Raw genomic sequence first — 23,362 nt, 5'->3', positions numbered from 1 at the left:
AAACAGGAAAAGGAAAATAATGTGCGCAAACTGAATGAGAAGTAAAATAAAATTTGTAACCATTACTGGAGCGAAAAAATACTTTTTCACAAAGAGAAATGAAGCATTATAACTAGCATCATCGCAATGGGGATTTCTTCTGTTGCTTACATTTATTTCAAACGCAGAAGAAAATTATCAGAAATATAAACTGGAAATAATGCTGTAAACGGGAAGCTGGATTTTTTTTAAGGCCTTTGAAGTTGAAAATTACGCTTGACTGAAGAAAAAATCTTATACAGCAGCTAGTTAAATTTTATCTTGATGTTAGTGAAGTAAAATGCCACTGCAGGATGTAATAAGCAGTTTTGACTAAAGAAGTAAAGTTCAACTAATTAAGACAATTCTTACCAATAGCGTTTTACGTGTAACCGAATATGACAGATATACAAGTATTGTATATATATCATTTTTTAGTGTAATAATGCATGTAATTTAAACTATTCAATGGTTTCTGCTGTTGGAGAAAAATAAGGAATTTCCAAAGTATATTGGAAAATAGATAATTATTAAAACTCCAAAGCCTAGTAACTTGACTTTTGCAAAACATAGAGATTAATATTTAGTTCAGTTTTTTTAACATTTGTTTAAATGCTATTAGATGTTCACGCCAGTTTGAGCATAACATTTAGTTCAGTTTTTTTTAACATTTGTTTAAATGTTATTAGATGTTCACGCCAGTTTGAGCATAACATTTAGTTCAGTTTTTTTAACATTTGTTTAAATGTTATTAGATGTTCACGCCAGTTTGAGCATAATTTGTTCAGGAATTTGAAATTACAATTTATCCTTAATCTAAAGTCTTTCTATAATTATCATAATTAATATTAATAAGCTGCTAAATAGAAAGCGAAACTTCTTATGATTTAAATTTCAAGAAACTAGTTCGCTTTTTGGAAGAACTTTAGAAAGTCGTAAATGTAATTCTGAACAACGGGCGCACGTCTCATGTCGGCTTAGCAATGTGTGTTTGCGTCGAGAAATAAAATGTGTTCGTCTTGTCATGATTGCCGTTACATCTTGATGCGTTTAAGCAATCGCCGTCTAACTTACTAAATATATGTTTAGATTTAGACATTAGATATATATTTGTAAAGAAAAACAAGACGAAATATTTTTAAATCAGTAACTTCAATTTAAAAGAGAAACTCTAAAATCAGTAAGTTAACTGATCTTAAAGTTTTTCTTCTTGTTTTTCTTTACGTATATGTATATAATCATATATATATATATATATATATATATATTTAATGTTGTATGAACTTAAATCCATTTAGTGCGAATACATTTGATATATTATTCTTCGTGATGATTTAACTCCAGTCCCCGTTAAAACATTATTAACATTTTGCTTTCAAATTACTTCAAAACATCTTTCAAAATATAACTTACCAGTATGGATGCACACTTTTAAAATAATTCTACTTTAATTAAACTTAGGAGATAATATAATCAATTAATCAATACAGTTTAGGAAATAAATTATATATATATGATGTACCAGCTTTTGTCCAGAATAAATAAATTGTTGAAAAATCATAGATGTAGTCGTAGCTTAAATTATCAGACGACAAGTTTAAAAATCAGGATCCATTTATTATTATTCAGGAGAAATAGCAGTTACAAAATCAGATATCCGGAGTAAATAAAAAAGAACTACTAATAACATTTTGTATGAAGTTTACTGCATCGTGACATTTAAGAAAAAGCCCCCGATATTCTTTTGCGCGTCCTTTTATAGCCTCTGGAAAGGCGGAACTTCCAAGAAATGACGTCAGCCTCGTCAGCCAATCCAGTTCGCTTTAAATATTTCCAGAAATTTCTGTAACTGTACGTGTAGAAAAGGCGGGAAAAACAACTTGACTACGGGGCTGTGGATTCAATTCCACGTACTTTCAAATAAGAGACAAACGCCATTAAAAATGAAAAGAACATACAGTTAGAATTTTAAGTGTATTCTTGACTATGGAATTTTATTATTACATATATATATATACGTATGTGGATCTAAATGAATAAATGCAAAGTAAAAAGCAGTTCAAAACCTAATTTATTTGCGCTCTGAAAGAAGAAACAAGTGGTAATTCACCTCATAACAGTGCAGCAAAAGATGTAAATTTCTTTCTACCTTTTTCCTTTGCATTTTTGGTTTTGGCATGTGTTGCACCTGTAAATTTTTTTTTTTACCTTTTCCTTTGCATTTCTAGTTTTTGGCATGTTTTGCGCCTATCATGCGGTTTGCCACTGTGCTTTTAGTTTTTCGTTTTTTACATTTTGCATATTGTTTGCTTCGAATTGAATATGGGAGGGATTTTCAATTATTTTTAAATTTATTTTCATTATACATGCATATATATAATGCAAAAGAAATCAATCAATATACTATATATACATATATATAGATGAATAGATAGATATAGGTATAAAGATACAGATATATTGATTGATTGATGGAATAGGAAAACGTCTAAATATATCTACAAATAGATAGATTGATTGATAGAGTAATAAAACATCCATGTATATATATATATATATATATATATATTGATGGTATAAGAATTAAGAAATGTTAAATTCTTGTTTGAATGCAAAATAAATCAATATATATAGATACAGAGGTATTGATTAATTGATGGAATAAGAAAACGTCTAAATATGTCTACAAATAGATAGATTGATTGATAGTGATAGTCATAGTGACGGAGGACGTGGCCACCACCCGTTTACTATTAAGTTAATTAGCATATAGGGCCACGTCCGCCCTTATACAGAGTAAAGCCAGAGAGGCCACATGGGAGGCTTGCACAAGGCGCCCAAACCCAACGCCTGGACCATCCGGTTGGCAGTTCCGCGAACCAAATGCCACCGGGTAGACACCCGTCCAAAGTGCCCGGGTCCAGTGATTTTGAATCTTCAAGAATAGCATTGTACATGGCTAAACAAGGGCAGATATACATTAGTAGTTATTTACATGCTTCTGTTAATACATATTTGCTGACATGCAATCCAACACTGTTACATACATATACTTTCTAAATACCTACATGACATTACCTTAATTTGCTTTGGAATAATAAGACAGAGCTAGTATATACACTTAGCACAATAAAAATAAAAATAAAAATAAAATAATAATAATAATAATAATAATAATAATAATAATAATAATAACATACATTAGGACACGCTTGCCCACACTATATACACACATCGCAGACATACCTAGATTACTTATGCTTGAATGATACTGATTTACATTGAAATTTGCTGACATACTGACCAGTTATATTTACACATGGCATAAGTCTGGACCCATGTCCATTAGCTTATCAATTATATGAGTAATTTTGTTGGTCTGGTGTCGCTGCTTGACCATAAATCTGTTGAATGCCTCCCTGTTCGTCTGCGGGAACGGAATGTGCATTCCCTCCGTAAGAGGACATTCATGAACGTAGTATTCTGCTGTGCCCAGATCGCCGCAGCAGCACTGATCCGAATTGGAGATTCCAAATCTCTCAAAATATACTGGAAAGGGCCCATGCCCTGTGATGTAATACACCATTTGTGGCCGTGCAACCAGTAGTTCCCTATCTACTTTAGGCAGTAATGTATGCTCTCGGCGGCCTGTGTCTTCGTTGTCCCACGCAGCCTGTCAGAGTGCTAGAGCTGTGGCGCGCAGATTCCGTTTTAAATGAGAAACCGGCCATGGGATTTGTACTGGGACTGCTTCGACGTTATGGGCTGCTTCTTTTGCAAGCCAATCTGCAGTCTCATTACCATGATTCCCGATATGGGCTTTCGTCCATTCTAGATTAATTTTTAATTCTTTATGAGCACGTAAGTATTCCTGAATAGCTGCTATTATTGGAGAACTGTGGGTGGGGTTAAGGATGGCGCATAACGTAGATAGATTGATTGATAAGAGTAAGAAAACATCCATTTATATTGATGGTATAAGAATTAAGAAATGTTAAATTGTTATTTGAAATAAAACATATTATATGGCGCAGTTCTCTTATTGCGGCTTCTAGTTGTGAAACGTTTGTTGCCTGCCAGATTGACAATATTCTGTACCAAATAAACTGAGCTGCACTATCCTGGTCAAGAAGTCTGCTATGCAAAATGAGTGCAGAAAATCAGGCTTTCGGCTACACAGGGCTGATAATGAACGTAATATCAAGAATGTAATGTTTTTCAGTTATCGTAGATAATGTTAATAAAGCAGTTTTAATTAAAATATGATATTTTAAAATGGTTCTTCTTAATGTGTTCCAAAGCTGAGTGTTGTTAATCGTATATGTTTTGATGAATTTAGAATGCTTTGTAAGTAATTGGAGTCCTTTCTAGTAATTCGCCTAATGGCCTCAATAGCCACTGCCTGAGTGTATTTTAATTAGTTACATTGAATTAATTTAGACGGAGGTTAGCTTATAGAATAACCTTTTTTCTCTTTTAGACAAAAATAATTTATTTTTAATTCAAGCTCTTTTATTATTTATATATTAGTGAATTTGTGTTTAATAATTAGAAATATTTCTTATGTTATGTTAATATTAGATTAATCACTAGCTAGTATTAACATAACATTACCTTTTGCAGTCGCTCTAGCAAAAATAAGTTTGATCATGGCTGTTTTAAATAGGGAAGTAAGTAAGATTTGCATAATGTACAGATATGGCGATGGGTGTTTTGGCTATAGAACGAAAGAATTACATACACATATATTAGCAAACTACAAGAATTACATCTGTTACTTGAAAACAGACAAACTGAGTAGTTATCTGGTATTTATTAATACCATCCTGCGAGCTCTACTTTCAAAAATTTTAATCCGCCTCTCAAACATATGTTTATTAAAAAATGAATACACACGTAACAAAAGTACACTTAGAACTTCTTTTGTCTTTGGATTCTAATTTTTGGGACTCGTCCACAATCCTTTTTCTTTTGGAATTTCTCTGTTTTCAGAAACGTTCTATAGCATAGATTTCTCTAATATTAATACAATTTATGAGTGGGATATGGAACCTACTAATTCTGAGAGCGTTTTCAGTTTCGTTTACCTAATTTAATAATAAATGCTTTCGTTTACTCGCTGGGCAATAAGTGCATTAATATCATTGGTGAATTTCGGTTACCAGCGTTATCTATTTACACCAAGCAAATACATGCGTTGATGACTTAGGAAAAAGTAGGAAAGAAAACGCATATTTTTAAATCGACTGCAGTTGCTTTAGGCACGAATCTGCATTTCTGAACTACACCTTCTCCATTAATTAGATTTTGAAAAAATCCTGTTTTGTGTCATAATTTGCATCTGCATTGCTTGAAGTAATAAAACAAAAATAACTATTCTCTTAAAATTCTTGTCACACGAGAAGACTACTGTTCTGAATGACATTTCTCAAATAAATATTTATACGGTTTTTGACAAAGTGTTGCATTCAAAGTTAAAGCCTGTTTAGTAGAAAATTTACGCGCACTGTCTCAAGCAGTCATTATATGGCAATTTAATGGCTTATTTTAAGCTTAAGTAATTAATCTTTACGACAGAGATCCGATAAATAATGATAAAAGTGGTTAATTAAGTTTCCAAAATATACAATCAGAAGCTGTTTTCAAGAAAGACAATTTCGAAAATCCCTAAATTTTGATGCATCAGATGCAGTCGATTTTATCAATCTCTGATGCAACGATATCATGGAAGTAAACAGAAACGTAAGATTAAATATTAAAAAGAACTTAACAAGAAAGTATGGAATATGAGGTTTTTTCTATCAGCAGATGTACCGAATAAGAAGTTAGTTTAGATCAATTAGTAGTAATTTGCAGTAAGTACAGATCTAAAATTTATTTAGAAAAGCATTTACTCATTGGGAATATGACTACTTCCATTTATAAGATGAAGTGGCAATCGTAGCAGAAATATTACTATTTAAGATGTATATAAAAATTATTATATTCAGTTGCCGGAAAAATTAAATAACTAATATTTTAATCTAAACCTATTTCAGAGAAAGTTTTTATATGCTTCTAGGATTAAATTGACAGTGTGAAAAGTGGTAGATTATTTAGTAATCTCTAAGATAAAGATCTTATAGATTATTTAGTAATCTCTAAGATATTGATTGCTATAAATAGATATCTAAGTTTCAGAAAGCACTAACGTAAGGACTAACGCAAATATAAAACTGTATTTACAGAATCTGCTTATTAATCTACTTAATGCTTACTGCTTTATGAGGATCGTTTAGTTTGCATAATATGATCAGTCAGAAAAGATTTTCTTTTTAAAAACTGGAGTTGAATCTTGGAACACATTGCTGATGAACTTTACTGCTGATTACAATTCATGCAATTTTTCTAATCCTTGAAAAGTTTCAGGCAAAATGTAAAAATTACTACATTGAATGGTTATGTAGATCTCATATGTTTATGTTTCAGTCACATGCACCTGCAACATTGACAAATTTTATGAGATTATTATTTCGAATACTTTTGTAACACTCAAGAAACAATAATTTTCTAATCCTTGAAAAGTAGCCTTAGTTGCGTTAAGGAGCAGGAAGAGTTCAAAACTTGATTGATTGATTCCCCATGTGTAACGAGCCGCTTTCCCTTAGAAATTCCTCCTCGAAGTCGTCTCCCCTTAGGAAGATAGCCCTAGCATCTTTGTCATAATCAAACTAACATTCAATGTAGAAGATTAAAAAAACCGTTCTGCTAACAGCACAAAAGGCGGCCAAAAGGTTTTTCTGTATAATATGAACAAATTTTGCTATTTCAAACGTCTAATTAGGTGTCCAGAAATTCGAGGGAAAGAAGTTTTGTAAATATACAATAAAACATAGTTAAAATATCTTTGTGCTAAAATTGCTCCGTAAGATGTAAGCTGTTTCACCGAATGCAGGATGAATTCAGTTCTGCCAAGTAGAGTAGTGAGATTCCTGAGGTAAGGTAATGGTGGAGGAGTAAATATAGAAGATTTTGTATGCTCGTTTTTATAATTTTAATTAGGGTACCGTCCAAAGCATCTCCTAATTTATAAAAGTTGCCAAATTTAGCTATATTTCGCCAAAAGTCTCTAACTGCTGACAAGATCACCAAAAATTTGGGGTCTCCGATCGTATCAGAATTCTTGACATGTTGTGAGTAGGTTACAGACATAAAATTTCGTAGTCGAAAGCATAACAAACAGTTATACGCTCATATGCAAACCAAAAATAGTCATAGTCTTAAGAATACATAATAAACATACAGAAACTGACAAAAAAGCAAAATAAATTGAAATAGGTTATGCACAGTATTTTAGGCAAATAAAAAAAAATGGTACATTTTAAACCGCTTAAGCACACAGATAAGATTATGTATTAGTTTTCTCAGCGAAGTAAGCAAGAATCAATGTCATTACTTTATTTTAGTAAAAATGAAAATAGGTACTTTGTTAAGGCAAATAAAGATAAGAAAAAGTCTTTTCTGTACTGGGCATGCAACTTAAGGGCTTAGAAGCCTCTTTCATTAATTACACTAGCGCCCACCAGCGGCCGAGCGGTAAAGTCGCTGAACACTGGTAGTTCGGTCCGAGGCTCGAATCCCGCGAGCGGGCTGACTGCATGGGCGTTTTTCGTGGTTTGCTGCATGTGTAACGTGTATTCGAACCAGTTTCCTTTACAAAGTCCTCCACGAAGGCATCCCTCCCTTTAGGCAGATAGCCCTAGTGTGCTTTGCCATAATTAAATAAACCAAAAAACAATTAGTTACACTAACTTTGTAGTCATACTGTCACCTGCATGGTGCTCAAGGTTCTAGTCAATGACAAGCGCAGTCTAGCTTTCCTTGCCAAGATAAATTTAATGGGATTGTTCTGATGTAACTGTCAGACAAGTGAGATAAGTCAAAACAACAACAATACTAACATCACTCATAGCAGTGTGCAAAACGTTTATAGAAATTGGGACACATATGCAAAATGTTTATTGCAAAAGCTTATAGAAATTGGGACACATATGCAAAATCAAAATGTTTATTGCAAAAGTTTATAGAAATTATTATTGATATGTATGTTTGTAAAACTCAAGAAACAATAATTTTCTAATCCTTGAAAAGTTTCAGGCAAAATGTAAAAATTACTACATTGAATGGTTATGTAGATCTCATATGTTTATGTTTCAGTCACATGCACCTGCAACATTTACAAATTTGATGAGATTATTATTTCGAATACTTTTGTAAAACTCAAGAAACAATAATTTTCTAATCCTTGAAAAGTTTCAGGCAAAAATGTAAAAATTACTACATTGAACGGTTACGTAGATCTCATATGTTTATGTTTCAGTCACATGCACCTGCAACATTTACAAATTTTATGAGATTATTATTTCGAATACTTTTGTAAAACTCAAACAATCCAGACGAGAAAGTGTAAGAGACAGATGATCATAAAGACATAAACAAAGCTGCTCTACGTTTAAGCGAAGTTTAGTGCTGTAGTAAATAAGCACATACGGCGTATCGCCTCTTAAAACAGTGCTCAGTATAAAGAAGTATATGGAACGTAGGAGTAAATCGGTTTCTTCATGATGTTTCCGAAGTAATTTTATCCTGAGCTTAGAAAAGTGCTAAAGAGAGAAAAAGTTTATTTGATTTAATGGACTTATACTGAGATCTAGAATAATAATTATATGAAAGCTCTCTAATATCCTAAAAACTAAAAGAATTTGTTTCATTTTATGTTGATAAATAATTTGCCTTTGAAGAACTCAGTTGCTGTGATGACATGATTATTCCGCTGTAAGATTAAATTATAAAATAATGATGTCAAAACATCTACCTAAGATTTCAAGCAATAAATTACTGAAATATCTCAGACATGAGTAGGTTTCCGTCGAATTGAAGTTATGATCTATTTTCTTTGTCTTATTTCTATTGTTGTCTTTCGTTGATAGTACGTTATAAATTTGCTCGCGCAGCAAACGGTACATTACGTGCCAATGTATCTTATGATGATGTACGCTTCCCCCTTCAACCACTGCTATTACATCCAGCAGGCTCCAAGCACGAACGCTATTTCTCTTAATTGCGAAATTTTATTTTTATTGTTTGTCTTATAATTTGATTTATTCTTTTTTCCCCTTCTTTTATCCTGAAGGTAATCAAAATAGCACCCTCGCTAAACCGTGGAGCAAAAGAAATTGCTCTTTCTCTTGCCTTTAATTAAGAAGAGAGAAATATCGTTTTGTCGTTGAATAAAAAGAAAGGCAGAAATGATAATTGCCTAAATTTTCTAACCAAATGGTTTGGCCTAGATGTCCTTTCGATCACGCCTCTTCATTAAAAGTGTCAAGGAATATAATGAGGAAAGCGAGAAATAATCCATAGGAAAAGAAAAAAAAATATTCTGAAGGATCTTACATTAAAAGCTTTCAAATAATTTCTGAAAAACTCTTAGGAAAAGTCTGTTTATTTTACAAAATTATCGAGCTATAATTTTATATGAAGTGAGTCGGTAATCTGCAGTACATGGTATCATATAGAAGTTTACACTTCATACTATTAAAGTATTTAAATATTTGTTAAAACAGCTTTTCGTTTAAAGATTCTGGATTTCAAAGTGCAGATTTAGAGGTTAAAATATTTTTGTTCAGTGTTTAATTCAGCAAATGAAAATGAAAAATTTGCCTGTTGATTGCGTAAAACAATGAGTACTATATGCTGCTAAATGTACATTTTCATCAATTAAAACTGTTTACTCTGTTTATTTTACCATCTCTCCCTGTTACACTTTAGTTTGTGGAATATATGTTTTTCAAAAATTTCCAGAGTAGCATTCGATTTAGTTTGTAACAACTAATAGCAGGAAGTTTTGAGATTTATGTTCGAATACTAACATTTTATTGACTCCATCTTAAAGAAAAATACTAAAACTGATAATTAATTTTCAAGGTATATTTGAGGGCGAAAAGCCTCTGATGGTTTTGATTCAGTCTGCTAAATTTTAAAAATAGTGTATCATTTATTTTGTTAAGGGATGTTGGAACCCCAAAATCTTCAAAAAATTGTGATTTCGGATTTTTGCATTTTCAAATTCTATACACTTTTATCTTTCTAAAAATACCATTCTTTAATCTCTTATGAAAATTACAACTGTAAAAAAATCTAGTTTTAATTTCTCATCTACTGCTTTGATCAATGAGCATTTTATATAAAAACGCGTTTTTCTCCAAACGTGATTTTTTTCTACTCGATGTACCTTTTCTCAAGACTACTGCTTACAGGTATCTAAGCTTTTTATGGCTTATTTATTAAGTTCCCTAATATTTACCGAAATGAGTTTTTTTTAATAAACTTAGAAAAAAAATTTAATTTTTTTGTGTGAGAAAAGTGCTAAATTTTACTATGCCTAACAAAATATTCTGTAATTTACTCTAAAATTCAAAATGCTTCAAAAGCTCATTTCAGTATAATCCGATAGGTATTCTTTAATTACAGAAAAAATTTCAAGCTTGTATCTACAACAGATTTTGAGAAAAGGTACATCGAAAATGGCCAATTTAACATTGTCGGTATAGGGCTTTCTGATACTTCTTAATGCAAACGCGTGAATGTCTGCAGCAGTGGTTCCGGTGCGCTGCATTAGTTTGAGTTATTGTTGTAGGTGATGTGTCTCTTAAGACGAATTTAGCTCGATAAGTAATAGTTAACTTAGTAAGTGCCAAAAGCTTTGTTTAATGACAGTGTTACTCTAACATTTTCAGAATAATCTTGATCTTAGAGCCACATATTTGAAGCAATTATTGGTGGCGATGAAAATAGTTTGTTATGCTTTAATTAATTTGTGTTTACTAGCAAATAAGTACTTAACGTTGTACGTTCATCTGATACTTATGTGCAAACACTAAAAGATTTATTAAATTAAAAAAATTCTTCTTTGAAACATAAATATTTATTTACGCTTGAAGAATGTTTTTACTTAGTATAAAAGTGACATTTTTTAAAGGCAATGTATTAAAGTGCAAGAGCATTTGATATTAAACTCGTTTAGTGGAATAAAATAGTTGTCGTTTTTTATTTAAATGTTCAAAAATTGTTACACTAGCAGTGCAAAGAAGATAAATTGTTAATCTGTGTCTTCTGTAAATTATTCGATGGTCTGTAAATGATAAACTAATAATATAATCAACTTATGACGAAAAACATTAACTTACATGTTATTCTTAACTTAAGATAAGACCCACGTTCCGTCATATAAGTAGCATTAACTATTGTAATTAAATTGGATTAATTGCATAAAGTTTGGTGATAAAGTTTGTTTGCTGTTTTTCGTTGGTAGGGACGCTTTAATGATGGATAAGAAGATTTTGATAATGAACCCAGGAATGTTCGTTCTTAAAAACCTCGAACGAATGAGAGCATCGAAGAAGTTCAATAATTTTTGATGAAAAGTCGTCACATGTCTTTTCGACAGCCGATAAGATGAGTGTTAGTAAAGCCACAACTCACAAAACTGAGTCAGTTTCTTGGAAAAAGAAATTTTGGTTTCGTTTTCTTCTCACACTTTGACTTAGAAAGAAGCCCGAAAGTTTGCATGTCGTGATTGAGACAAATGGCAGATATTAATACCGATTTTATCTAACAAAATGTGACGAGTGATGAAACTTCGTGCTTATTATCCTGAGACAAAATGGTAAACATTTACTTGGACTAGAGATAGTTCACCACCACCATAATAACTTCGATTTAAGAAATCTCGAGTAAGGACAATGTTTGTGATCTTTCTTGATTGGAAATGGATAATTCACAAAGAGTTTGCTCCTGAGAGACAGAAGGAAAACTCTACTTTCGTAAAAACGAAATGTACAGACTTTGACGAGAATTCAATGCGATCAATGCGATCTCAGAAGAATGCGATCATTGTGGTCAAGCATTATCACATTGATCAGAATGTGATCAATGCGACTCAGACTTCAATGCGATCGGCCTGAAAAAGCTCAATCGAGTAATTGGTTAATGCTGCCCGACAATGCACCGTAACACAATTTTGTTCTCTTTAAGCAGTTTCTAACAAAGATTGCTGTCAGACATTTCAGTCATCTGCCATATTCAACCTAGTTGGCGTCTGTAGATTACTTTCTCTTTACCTCAAACGCAAAACCGAAACCAGAGACTTAAACAATATACTGGTAGTTCGTACCAAGGTTCGAATCCCGGTGAACGGGCAGTTTGCATGAGCGTTTTCGTGGTTTCCACCATGTGTACCGTGTATACGAGCTAGTTTTCCTTAGAAAGTCCTCCGCGAAGGCATCCCTCCTTTCAACTTTCGATTTTGTGCATGTTTAGTCCTAAAATTCTGTTACACGCACTTCTACCCACTTTAATACCCACTTTATACCATCAACTGTTTTATTCCACAGATGCAACTAATTACTTCATTTTTAACAGTTCCGTGAAAAGCTGAAAATAAATTAAAACATTTAAAAGAAACATTTGTAGATTTTGAATTAAAAAAATTGAGAATACATGTATGATTTCTATAACTTTCTACCTATAAAAGGAAGTGTTATTGTTGAGTTGCATAACCTTAAGACCTTAATATAGCCTCCAAGTGCTACTAACGTAGCATAAAAAGGGTGACTGCTATTTCACCATCTATCATGCAGAGCAAAGTTTCAAATGCTCTTAGCTCACTATTTTATAGTTTGCACATCTGTTTCGAGTCTGGAAAATTAATCATCAATGACAATGGTGTGGGGACTGGCCAGACGAGGATAGTTGTTACTTACAGTAACAGTAATATTATGCATCATTACTGGCACTCCTTGTTGTTATAATGCTAGAATGGAATGCTTCATTCGAACACAACTTAACAGCCTTATCTTTAAGGATTTCTTTCAGTATATGTAAACGAACTCTATAGTTTACAATACAACAATGAATACAAGATTTCTATTCAGCTTGAGTACATATAATCCCCCTCCATAGATCAGACCTTTGCAATTAAAGGGCTAGGAGAAGGAGCCGCATTCATTTTATTTCAAGCAATGTAATGTTCAGCATTATCAAAAATATTAAATTTCATCTCATGGTTAAAGATTATTCTGTTTCAGAGAGGTATCGATTTTTAATAAGTGGGTGCCAACAACCTTGCTTATGTGCTGCTATGATGAAGAGTTTCTCAACCAGTTTTTCGGAGACACTTTGAACGGTTCGTGTAGAAATACATTCATCATTGATTATAGGATTTTCAAACAAGCATCAAAATACTCACTTTCAGATGCAATAGGATTTACTCCACTAATTTTTTCTTTCAAAGCTGCATTAAAAGCAACACATTTCCTTCGTTTTCCTCCTTTATTTTTGTCAGTTCATTCTTTTTGTACTTTTCAGTTATTTTATGAACACAAAAGGCTTTCGCTCCATAATGTAAGTAATTTCATAAAGAAAGTTCTACAGGTTGGCTCATCTTAAATCGAAATTCCATATGAAATATTTTTTTTTTTGTAAGATCTAGTCTTAATGAGTTTAGTTCCGCTTCGCGTATACCAACTGCAGTATTTTCATATGTACTGTTGTTTAAATAAATCGTAGTAAGAATTTCCTCATCAGACTTCATAAGGTATTTCTCCTGCCTTCTTAGCTTGCCTTCGTGGTGCAGTGGTCTGCACGCTGAGCGCGTATTCCAGAGGTCCGTGGTTCGATTCCCGGCGAAGCCGTTGCTCGTTTTTCATCTCTCCTTCTTCCAAAAAATGCCTAATGTCTCTACCGTGGCGCCCGAATTAAAAGGGCTGTGGATGATGACTCTTTACACCCAGGATGTGGCGATTGGGTCTCCTAAAAACCTCAGTCGCCTTTTAAAAGGGGGAGTATGTAAGGTATTTTCCCCGCCTTCCTAGCGTGCCTTCGTGGTGTAATGGTTCTGAATGCTGGGCCTGTATTCCAGAGGTCCGTGGTTCGATTCCGGGAGAAGGCGTTGCTCATTTTTTATCTGTCCTGTTTCCAAAAATTATCTAATGTCTCTACAACTTGAGTTTTAAAAGTAGCAGCAATTAAAATATTTTTTTTCTGGAGATTATTTTCAGTTTCCGACTTAAAAATTTACCCCATAATTTTAAAAGCATCTCAGCAATCACATGTAATTTACTATTAATTTAATTTCGATAATCTAGATATATAAGCATAATCCACAAAATCTGCTTTTGTAGGGTATTTCTAATTTTTAGTGGCATTTTATATTTGTTTTAAAGTAACAAGCTGTTCCAAAGAGTTTTAAAACGAAGATCTCAGAAGCATTTAAAATGTATTTTGATCGAATTATTAACAGACGAAGGAATTATAAATCGAAAACCAATATCTGGTGAAGTAAGTTTTTGCTGCCGAAATAAATTTTTTGTTCGGTTTGAAGTTTTATTGTTCTAAATAGTCAGCAGATTACACATGTCACATATTTATTTAACGTGAGATACTGCAGCTACTTCTTTTCTACGATAAAAGACATGAATAACAAATTCCCTAGATAAAACTTTTCTCATAAAGCGTAAGAAAAAAAGTGTGTGCGAGGTGCTAGAATAATAAATTAAGGATTAACTGCATAGAGAACTTGCAGTTATTTTTACCCTGTCGTAACCACGAGACAGTTAATTATTCACAATCCTCACGCTTGGTAAGTACAGGCGCAGTTGAATGAGGCATTCATTATATTTGGAAGTTAATCCATTTACAAAAATGTCACTTGCAATAATGCATAAGGCTACCAGTGCAAAGAGCCTGGAATACCGAAAAAGAAAGAAAGTTGCTGCAATATTTAAAACAACACGCGTGTGAATTTTGAGCATATCTTTGAAGCGAAATTATCTATCTACATACTAGATAAGCTGCGTTCTTCAGGGACGAAAAAGTTTCCAGCACTGCCCGGCTGAAAGCATATTTCATTTAGGCCTTCCTAAGTCTACTTACAAAAAGAAAAGAAGCTGTAACTTTAAACTTAGTTTAGGAATTAATCAGAATTAGTCGATATTAGAATACAAAATTAGCAAAGCAACAACATTGTGTTTTGCATAGATTTTAGTCAAGACTCTGTTAGCAGAGATTTCGGGGGCAGAGATATATTCATGAAGAGCAGAGAAATATGTGGTGGGGGGGGGTTGTTTGCAGATTTATTTGTTCTCGATAAAGAGGCACCTATACCTGTTTGCCCATGAAATTGATAGATTCTTGACCAAAATCTACACCACACACTAGGTAATACTTTTACTTTACTAATTTTATGTTTTACTTTGGCTTTAGTAATTTTATGTTTTACTTTGGCTTTACTAATTTTATGTTTTACTTTGGCTTTACTTATTTTATGTTTTACTTCGGCTTGTTTCTTTTCTGTCTTGATATTAGGATACTGAATGTTCGTACCTTTTACCATCGTATCATTTACGCTAGTAAATAAAGCAAAGATATTGGTTTCGTACCAATATCTTTGCTTTATTTACTAGTGTAAATGATATATTTATATACCACTATAAATTTAAGGGTTAAGGTAAGAAAAATTAAAAAAATAAGGTTTCGAATGCAAAATTACTGTTCTTAAGAACCATGACATTTTCGAAATAACTTTTCAACCAAACAATTTAAATGTAACATTTTCAAACTTTGATGTAATTTTTAAATAGAAAAGTGCAACTAAACTTGCTGAATTTATATGGCTCTGCTACATTCGCCCTGCTAAGGCATGCTACTTTAGTCTAAATAAAACTATTATTCCTTTATGCCGTTATGAAGAAGAAAAAATAATATTTTCATAAGCATTTAAGTTCTTGTTGTTGAATACTAATATTTACAAATTTTTAAATATGTCTGTACTGAGCTAAAAGTGTGTGTGTGTGTGTGTGTGTATGATTATGGCAAAGCCTCAAGGGCTATCTGCGTAAAGGGAGGGATGCCTTCGTGGAGGACTTTCTAAGGGAAACTGGCTCGTATACATTACTGAGCTAAAACGAAATATGAAAATCAAAACTGAGTCTATGTAATGTCTTTAATTAAGGGAAAAGTGCATTTACCTATTATCTGCTATATTTTTTATTTTCAAGTTTTCGTGAGCATTTCAACAGCAAGTCATATCCAGATTCCGATTCCAAAATTTCTTTTTCCAGATGGCTTAATGCTCTTTTCAGGTTAAGGAAATCAACTTCTTTTAATACCTCTACAGGCTCTTGATTTCCCATTGATTTAAATGACATTTTTCATCAAAATTGTAAATTTATCTTGTAAAGTTGAAATTTAGTAATATATATTGTTTTGTCATTTTATTACTTTCGTATTTTATGTTAATAAAAAATAACGTTTTAGCTTAATTTTAATTAAACAGAAATATGTTATTCATTTTCTTTTACGTAAATAAAGATATATCTTAAGGCAGTAAAAAAGAAAATAATGTTCATGCTCTAGAGTCCTTGTAAAAATAAATAAAAATCAATATCTTTGCTTCAGATAAAATATAAATGGACTGTGTGTTTTGGCAAGTAAAAACCAATTTTACCCCTTAAATTTCATAAACAATTATGTTTTTACATTGCTTTAAGAAAATAAAAATATTTAATTTATTAACTGTATAGTCTTTGCTGAAATAAATAACACAAGAGACAATATTAATTTTTTTTACCTCGTTACAGTGAATACACATTTGGTCTACAGTAAGACAGCATTGCAATTATCCGGAATTTTCGAATGACCGGATAGACTTTGGTTCTAATTAATCAGCATATCTGGAGCTGTACTGTAACAGAAACGAATGGTAAATATTGGACAAGAACTGAAATATGCTTGGCATGTGACTTTGTTAGCTCAAAAGATCTTTTCCTTTTTGGTTATAAAGTGTTTTTAAGTTTCAAATAAAATGAATCATAAAAGATGTAGTAACTAAACATTCTTAAACAAGTATAAAAGGTTTATCTATTCATTTTTTTGTTAATTCGGTGCATAATCACTTCCTATTCATTTGGATCAGAAGAAGCAGTCTACTTAATTCTGATTTACATTTGACGATTGAGTGGGAATTAATAATTTTCGATCATTATTTTCAACACACACTTTATTTGAACATATATATCTCTTATAATATTCGGATCCTTTCAATAAAAGTCTAATGACTTCCTTGTACGACCTGTTAAATTATACAAATTTTTACTGCACTTCATTTAAACTTATTTCCTCGAATTACTCTAACTTAATTAACCGATCCCTCAAGGCAAGTCAAAAACGACATCAAAAACTGCAAATTTTGAAATTAAATATCCCGGTCAATTTTTATCTTACGGGAGTTAAACTTCTTAAAATTTTGTTTTTTCATAATGAACATAAAACTTTCCTAAATATAAGTATAGGAACCGGCGGATCACATTAAAATTTAGATTTCCTTATTCGTCAAAAATTAATTTTTTAAAATTTGACATGACCAAAAAATGAATATTTTTGCCATTTAAAACACTTATCAGGTTCAATGTTCCATCTTACTTTCTTCGGAAACATGCAAGGACCTGACTCGGAACAGAGAGCTTACTAAAGCTATGTTCAGTCACTGTGGGAAGTAGACAGGATAAACAAGAAGGGTATACAAAACCCTTTATTTTTCTCTATTTACAATAATTTCCGTACTTCGGAATATACAGATCCACTACTTGTGGTCTAAACGTAAAAATATAAAAAATAAACCTAAACTCTAATTTAACTTTAAAATAATAAACGTGGAAGATTAGCCTTATATTAACAGGAAGCCGTATGTAGTACAGAGAACTGTGAACACTACAATACGTTTAAAAATTATCAAGAGGATTAAAACCTCTGGCCTGGAAGGCAACCAGCAACTGAGTAAAACTTCTAAGGTAAGCGGCCTGCTTCGACTCACTGCTTCCTCTCTCTCGCTTGGCAAAAAGCCACAACTTAAATACTTGGCGTTCGCCAGACAAACTTTGCATAAATACATTAACGCTTATAATTCTGGCCGGAAGTAGAAAATAAGAAGTGATAGTAAAGATTTAAAATAAAATAAACGATAGTAAAACTTAAGATCCTTACACACTTTTGTGATTGTAAGTATATGGCTACGACCAACGATTGCGAAAATAAAGGCCGGGAAAGGAATTTTAAGCCGGATATGGAATGATTTTATGTATATAAGTTTTGTACTGAAAACTGCAATAAGAAAGGGAGGTGCGTAACTACACTAATGTCCAAATTAAGGATAATGCAAAATCAGGCAAAGGAAGAGTTAGAAGCAAAACAAATTTGACTTATTTGTAAAGCTTATTTATTAAACAAAAGGTAAAGAGCAAAAAAAGTGCTATATGTTTGATATTATTAAAAAAATTAGCGATTTTTTCTCCCTAGAGCAAATTACAAAAAAAAAAAAAAAAAAAAAAAAAAAAAAAAAAAAAAACCTATTTACAAAAAACCAATATTATATGGTTGGTATGATTGTTAATACATTGTGTCTCCCATACAATGCAATACAGTCCGTACAACGCCTAGGCATGCTGAGTATCAAATTATCAATCTGATCTTGAGGGATATGACACCACTCAAAAAGCAATGCTCTCCGAAGTTCCGGTAGACATGTAGGAGGAGGTTGACGGGCTGCAACTCGTCGGCCAAGCATGTCCCACACGTGCTCTACTGGATTCAAGTCCGGTGAGAATGCTGGCCAGTCCATACGAGTGATATCCTCCGATTGAAGGCATTCGCTTACGATATTTGCACGGTGAGGACGGGCGTTGTCATCCATAAACACAAATTGTGCGCATGGCGCCCCGAAACAAACATACATGTTGTTTCAGAATGACGTCCCGTTAGATTTGGCTTGTCATAGTTCCAATTTGAACATACAGGTCAGTTCTGGAACCCAGAATAATTCCACCCAAAACGAGCACTCCTGCACCACCGTAACGGTGTCGTTCAATGATGTTTTCTTGGTGGTAACGGGTACCTGGAGCTCTCCATATGAAAGTCCGGCGAGAATCAGACTGCAAGCTAAACCTGGACTCGTCGGAAAACATCACACAAGCCCACTGTTGCGGTGTCCACAATGCATGCTCTCTACTCCAGGCTAACCGCAGGCGACAGCGAGTTGCAGTAAGTGGAACGCATCTGACAGGTCTACGAGCATATAGACAAATCTGCCCTAAGCGTCTGTACACGGTCCGCCTTGAAATTGTCGTACCAGTGGCTGAAGAGAGCTGACGAGACAGGTCAGAGACTGTTCTCTGCCTGTTTCTTTTGGCAATAACTGCCAAATACCGATCCTCATTCGGCGTTGTAACTCTGGGGCGACATGTGCTGTAACGTCTGCTCACATTACCATCATCTTGGAATCGCTGCCAAAGCCTGGAGATGACACTCTGGGCTATTCCAAGTTCGTCTGATACTTCCAGTTGGGTAAGCCCACATTCCAGACGGCCGATAATTCTACCACGTAAAAAACATCCAAATGCGTCCTTTGTGTCATAACTATTCAGTTATTGCACTGAAATGCTTATAAAGCGCCTGCGAACAATTTTACTTATTTGCCTGTATTCCTTATATATCACTCTCTTACACTCTCGTCATTGTGACGTACCATCGGTGTCATCTGGTTACTTCCTGAAATTTGCATATGATTCTTGAAGATGTGTGCAGTGATTTTACAGGTGATATATTTACTTTAGATTTCCGCGTGACTCCGAATTATCTTTAATTTATGGACATGAGTGTAGATGTTATAGAAGTTTCATATACCAAATTTCAATGTTCTATAATTAATCTTTTTTGAGTTATACGAGATACATAGACGTACTGCTGGCCATCCGAAATGCAGCACGATGCTAGGGAGCAATGCAGTATGATGGGCTAAAAAGAAAGCTTCAACATCGCGTGCAACGTGTGGTCACGCATTTCTTCTGAAAAGTTGCCGCAATCAAAACCTGAAAATAAGGAATTAGAACAGGCTGGAAAATCACAGAGATATAGCGTTGGCTGGTTGGTGTACCGATAATGCGTATTACGGGATGAGGGAGTAGAATGCAATACTATCGCAGACTCTAACACCGGGCGCAGGACCAGTATGAGATGCATAACATAACAGTCGAGCAGCCGCTCTTCAGTCTCCAAACTGTGGTACTGCAAACAAATCCGAACATTGTGGTACTGCAGGCAGAAGCCTGATTCATCTTAAAACCTTGTTTTGTCACAGACTGCACTCGCTATGATATAGTTGTGGATGTGGCAGAGTGCTACATCAGAGCCATATGCACAATATGACTGTCTTTCCGTGCAGTGGTGCGATGAAGCAATTCCTCCTGCCTGTCAGTCCTTCCGTCCTGTATCCACAAATTCCGTATTCGTCTGTCTGTTGCATGGCTATGTTCGACACGATGACAAATTTCTCGGAAGGATAATCCGTAATCGTTGTATGCAACGATTCTGACTCGGTCGAACTAGATACGTGCTCAATGATGTTGTGTTTTACAACGAGTCATACTGAAGCTGCTTATGCAAACTAATCTAACGAGAAAACAATGCACATTATTCAAAACGTTTCCTCCCTTTATATATGGATTGTAAGAAACGCTACAGCTGCAAATGATGTGCGGGTGCGCTGAAATGTAAGCATTTCCTTATTGTATCTCGTTTTTTACATGAAGTTTCATGTTGTTTGGATGCTTCCTTCACGGTGTTGCATTTTCATGGCCAGCAGTTTACATTCATACGCACGTACGTACGTACAGATGTCACGAAATATTCCCTTCTAATCCATTTTATAATTTAACTCTTTCACAACCAATCCGTCCCACACGGCTCTACATTGAAAAAAACCAGAACCGCCCGAAAACGGCCGAGATTGTAATCTTGTTTTCTTCCCTCCTCCTGAGGTATGCTGTAGCAGATGCAGTTTCCCCAAATGCATTGTATCAGTTTACTGCAGACAGCTTGTCCTAAGAGATTTCTTACCTTTTGGTTGCTCGTGACATTTCGTTGTTGATTTTTTTGTGGTACAGTGTGCTTTTAAGCTTTAAAAAGCAATAAAAGTGCAGTTTAAAAATTTAAGGATTATATTTATTTTTAATCAATTTATTCCTTCCTTTAAAAATAACGGAAATAAACAAAATCTCAGTCATGATCATCACAAAGCCAGAAAGGCTTGTTGGTCTGACCTTCAAAATAGTTTTATAAAGAACGGAGTCAAAGGCTAATGGAATCTTTGTTAGAAAGTACAAAGGATGTCATTCGAAATCTTCACATCTATTTTCTGCGTTAATAGACGGGCAGGGGAGGAAATTGCTGTGAAACTGGAAAAGTATTTCGGGCGGTTCGGTATTTTGAGAATACAGGTTAGCGAAGGGTTGGATTTCAAAGAGTTAAGTTAAATCCATTTTATAATCCGTTTAGGAAGAAAGAGTCTTATTCTATCCGTACGTACAATCGTCACGAAAAAAAAATATATCGAAATGGATTCGGGAATGGTCAAAATGATATTTCCTTTGAAATGTGATACCAGAAATTTTTCACAATTATACTTCCTTTACTTCGTACAAGGATGTAAAAAGAAACTAAGATGTATTTTTAAAGTTTATGCCTTCATATTACTTCACAAGTATTACATTCCTTCTTTCTCTGAATAAGTTACTAAAGAAATATTTGTGGTACAGGTCTACATAACATTTTTATTAAAGTTTATAGAAGGAGAATACCAATAATTAATCATAATGTAAATTTCTTCAGGGATGCAAGTGTACCATATTTTATATGATATAATAAAATGCTGACAGGAACACACGGAATTTATTAATCACCATTAAGACAAAGATTTTTCTGGTGTTCTCTAGCAAACTAATGTGCAAATTGCTGTATCGAAAAGCAAACAGATATGTTGTGCTAAAATTGTTCCACTTGATTTTGAATTAGTTTATTGAACAACTTTATAGGGTTAATTGCTTTTGCACAGGCATCATTTTATGCGTCGGGGGGGGGCTAAAGGTCTTCAGTTACCATTAATGCTATTTGAATTATGAAATCTAGTTGAAATTCAGATTAAGCCTAAGATCAAAGAAGGACGAGGAAGATAATAATTTCGTAACTATGAGCTATTATTTAGTACATGTACAAAAGAATCTCTCAAATTTTATTTATTGCTATGCCCTTATGTTTATTAACTAACGTATGCGAAACTTTGATTGATTTTAGTCTAAATTCTCTTAAATTATGTTTCTCAAACAACAACTGAGCAAATCTATGATATATAAATCATTTCAGTGACTAAAGCCTTTCAACTGATACTCAAAGTTCTTGAAATTTAATGCAAATTTTCACATTGGTCAAAGAAACTGATATCTTAAAGAAAGATGTTTAATAAAATTAAGGAAAAACTCAAAACGTTGAAGAAGTACAAGTTTTATCACAGAGTCGATTTTTTTTATTCTTTGTGCTCATAGAAGATATTTTTCTGAAATAAAAATTTTAGATACATAAACAACAAATTAAAATAAGTCACAAAGGGAGAAATCGGAATAACAAACATCTTCATAATGTCAGAATAATCCGAGTGAAGAACTGAGATATTTCCTCTGGAGGGAAAACTCGCAATAACAAATGACAGCAATCCTTGGGGATGATCAATTGTTTGAGCAGTGTCAGCGATAGTTGGCGCAGAAAAGTTCCTAGAAGACTGTTCGAACTACAAGTCTTTCCGAGATTAAGGGATTAGTGCTCGGCGCTGAGGTGTTTTTTCCATCGCTTGATTGAGAGGATTAAAATATGTATCTCGCAAAGATATGTCTTTGTTTTCTTTGCATTTCCCCGAGAGCCATAATTGTTTAGATAAGACTCTCGACTATGCTTCCACTGTTGTTGCAGGAAATGGAAACAGCACTTGGAGTACGTTTGCTGTCAGAGAGGTTGTAATCTCTGCAGAACGGTATTACTGGGTATTGAATTTCCTGTTTCATATGTAAGAATTGAGTAAGACATATAATATTCACCACATTTGCTAAAATAGGGAAATAACTGCTGCCCTTTTTGATTATTTATTGTAATGTTTATATTCAGCTTATAACAGTTAAAGAATGAAGAAATAAGTATAAATATTCCACAATCTGTTATATTATCGATATCTAATTAGTTATGAAATTTTATTTTAATTTTAAAATGAGTTATATTTATTCTTTGCTGTTCAAAAATAATTAACTAAGTCAGCGCTGAGCGTAATTAACTAAGTGAGAGCAGCATTTGCGAATACATAGGAAAGCGTTTCTGAAGATTTTATTCGCAGTTGTTTTGGTTCCAATAATGAAAGGAGTTAGTAAGAAAT

General features: G+C 33.4%; 2 long non-coding RNA genes across 2 annotated transcripts in view; both read left to right on the top strand.

The window, feature by feature from the left end:
- Window positions 1-23,362, top strand: part of LOC146992729 (uncharacterized) — an 89,018-nt gene that overhangs the window by 17,743 nt on the left and 47,913 nt on the right. The gene's annotated exons all lie outside the window — the stretch shown is intronic.
- On the top strand, window positions 14,598-16,982 carry LOC146992730 (uncharacterized). The gene is made up of 2 exons (XR_015039203.1): window positions 14,598-15,276; window positions 16,698-16,982. It is a non-coding gene; the product is annotated as an uncharacterized LOC146992730 (long non-coding RNA).

Source organism: Stegodyphus dumicola, chromosome X2 (assembly GCF_044657685.1).
Source record: "Stegodyphus dumicola isolate Sdum_Otavi_A_Nest chromosome X2, ASM4465768v1".
Classification (NCBI taxonomy): Eukaryota; Metazoa; Arthropoda; class Arachnida; order Araneae; family Eresidae; genus Stegodyphus; species Stegodyphus dumicola.
This window is presented reverse-complemented; position numbering and strand designations above follow the sequence as displayed.